Source organism: Nycticebus coucang, chromosome 1 (assembly GCF_027406575.1).
Source record: "Nycticebus coucang isolate mNycCou1 chromosome 1, mNycCou1.pri, whole genome shotgun sequence".
NCBI classification, from domain to species: Eukaryota; Metazoa; Chordata; class Mammalia; order Primates; family Lorisidae; genus Nycticebus; species Nycticebus coucang.
In genome coordinates, this window is record NC_069780.1 from 116,768,389 (window position 1) to 116,771,768 (window position 3,380).

Consider the following 3,380-nt stretch of genomic DNA (forward strand, 5'->3'; position numbering starts at 1 on the left):
TCAACTGATTATATTTGGATGGCTTCATTTTCTTAGAGAGTTACAGCAGTTTTAGAGTTTCAGAGACCACAATCCAATCACATGTATCCCTCTAGTAGCAGCTGAGAGGAAGGGCAGATTGAGTGAGCTATGCCCAAGGGTGGCCAGATAATTCATAATGCAAACTAAACTAAAACGTTTTTGAGAGTGAGAGAGGGTGCTATTAATAATCACTCTGGAACAAAAGGAGTAAATGAGGGCTGCCCTGGGCAAATGAAGATGTACGGTCACTAGTCTAGACCATGTGTACTTGTCTGGTAAATTATTCTCTATTAGGGAGCTGTGAACAACAATTCTGATAATGGAAGTTAGGGGTTAGGGGACTTGTTGAATTTACTGTTTTAGGTATGTACTTTAAATGAAAAACAAGTTCCATAATTTGTCCAAATACATGAAACCTCTAGAATTTACACATCCAGAAATTACACATCTACTCCATCTTTTGGGGGCATCAGTATCACAACTGACTGCAACTGAATGGGTCTCAAATACTTTGGGGAAAGTGCTAGTTGTTTTGAGATTCCTCAGCCCCTCTCCAGTCCCATCACTAATGAAGGCCATGCAAATATTTTTGTTTTCTTCTTTAGTTGAGTCACATTCCATTGAGGGGTAATATATGAGTTTTAACCAGGCATAGAATAGTAATGCGCAATTTGGGAGATCAAATTCTAAAACTTTGCCTGTGGTCATATGCAACCAGCATTTAGAATCTAAGAACATGGAACCATTTGATTTGTAAGGTTAATTGCACACCTGTTTACTTTTGGCATATTTTCTAAAGGTTAAACTGGAAAAGCCAAGAATAGGTTCTGGTCCACTTGTCTGAGGAAAAAATATAAGCCCACGAGCCTTCTAGTATTTTTCCTATCACATTGGAAATAACAAGCGTGGCCACCACAGCACTCGTCCACAAGCAAGTCAGGCCTCTTGGCTTCTGTCTCTAGCCGGTAGTTTCCAACTTGGATGCACATTAGAATCCTCAGAGGGGACTTTTTAAAATGTTGATGCATAGGCCACAGTTCAGATTAATTAAATTATCATCTCTGGTGGCAGAACCTGAGTATCAGTATTTTTAAAACACTACAGGTCAGGGTGGTGCCTGTGGCTCAGTGAGTAGGGCGCCAGCCCAATATATCGAGGGTGGCAGGTTTGAACCCAGCCCCAGCCAAACTGCAACACACACAAAAAAATAGCCGGGTGTTGTGACAGGTGCCTGTACTCAGGAGGCTGAGGCAAAAGAATCACCTAAACCTAAGAGCTGGAGGTTGCTGTGAGCTGTGAAGCCACAGCCCTCTACTGAGGGAGATAAAGTGAGACTCTGTCTCTAAAAAAAAAGAAAAAAAACCACAGCAGGTGAGGTTGAGAACCATTGCTAGGGTTTCAGCCCCAGTCCCAGCGCTGGAGGCATTTAGTTGCTGATTTGAGGAGTTTTAGCCCAGTGCTCCAAGATGTCTAAAGAATTCAAACTCAAGTTACCAGCTCTGGAAACTGAGCTTTTGAGAGCTGTAGGCTGAAGTTAAAAAAGGGGAGGGAAAATTAGTTTGGGCTTTAGGTCAGCTTCATTTTTAAATTGACAGGTGTGGCCTTTGACATGTTTCACTGAGCCTCAGCTTCCTGACATGTAAAATGGACAAATCACACTTGTCTCTCTCCTGTCGTTTGCCTTGTTAATAAGACCTAACCTCCTTTCCCACTTCACCTAGTTTCGAAAGTTCTTGCTTCTGGATGTATCTATATTCATACCTTGATGATTTTATATTGTAGGATTTGGTCCCTGCCCTGTTCATGGAGATGACTTCTCAGTGACTATAATCTTTTCCTGAAATCCATCCAAGGCTGGCCTTCTGCTACCTGCCGCAGACTCTTCCTACCTTATCTCTCCATGCACATGTGTGTTTCTGCTGCCCCCTCTGGATTTCCTGTTCTGGGCTCCTGCCCTCTGACCAATGGCGTGCTTCAGAACTTCCTTCCGGTATCACTGATGCTGTGGCCTGTGAGCAAGCTTCTGCCACCAGGTTCCAGCACTTTGCCTGGACTTCCTCCCATGATCTCTAATTATCCCATTACTCAAATTCTACCTCAGCCCTAGGGAATGGATTTGGCCTATTCCTAAACCCAAGCACTTTGGTTCTGCCACACAGTACAGGGGTAGGAGACAGACAAAAAAGGCATGATAATTACAGGCCTTGATCTTACCTATAGCCTCTTATCTTATCAAAGCTTAATATTTTTGTACTTGTTTATGTCAGAACATAGGATCATTGTTAAAGAAAAATTATTACTGTTACTTTTATAGAGACAGGATCTCACTATGTTGCCCAAGCTGGCTTCAAACTTTTGGGCTCAAGCGATCCCCCCATCTCAGCCTCCTGAGTAGCTGGGACTATATGGGCATGCCACCACACCCGGCTAGAAAGTAATGTTAATGTTTTTTGGAAAGAGAATTTGCAAGGAGAAGGTCACTGGCTATATTATGTTATACTGGATACTCATATTTTACTGGACATAATCACTGATTATTCATTTTGTTTTGATAATTTTTCAAAGCCATTTCCTACTCCTGAGTGTCCAGCAAGTACACACCCTAGCCTGTTTGGGGGTTGTCTTTGTCCTAAAGTCAACTCTGTGCTTCTCCTCAGGAACAACTTAATATGCATGAGTTGTCTGTGCATGAGTTGTCCTCTGGCTCTCTATGAGCTAACTGGTTTGGCTCCATCTGTCAATTTCTATAAATCTTTTACAGGTATGTGAACAAATCAGTGTCAGAGAGAAAAGGAATTCAGTGTCCCTTGCAGCAATTGTCTGTAGGGGACTCAGTGAGGGAGTTATCTTACTGCCTTTGCCACAGCCTGGGGTCGGTCCCAAGTCCCCTCTGTGCCTGTCTAAGCCCCTCTGCGTGACCTACTGGGGGGATGAAAGGATTGATTCTACCAGAGGCAACTAGAGGCAATGACAAGTTATGTCTGACTCCTGGGGGTGATGGCAATGGTGACTGTGACCATGACAGTCGGTTAACCTTAATGTTGTTCACTTTGCTCTGTGGTGATCAGGACTGGCTTAGCAAAAGTTTTAAAGGAGAAAAAGTCTGAGTTTAGTAAGTCTGTCTTGACACATCTAGCCGCCGTCTACCGGTTTCCTAGGGTGCCCTCTGCTGGGCCCAATCAGGCCTTCTGGTTCACAGGGGGCAAGAGCCTACAAACTTCATGCACCAACTCATAAAAACTTACCATTTTACGTCACATGCCATCAGAGTCCTAGTATCCATCTTCCAGGTTGACATTAATCCAGCTAAACCAATTCACGTCATATATATTAATGTTTTGTTGTATCATGTAAGTGGG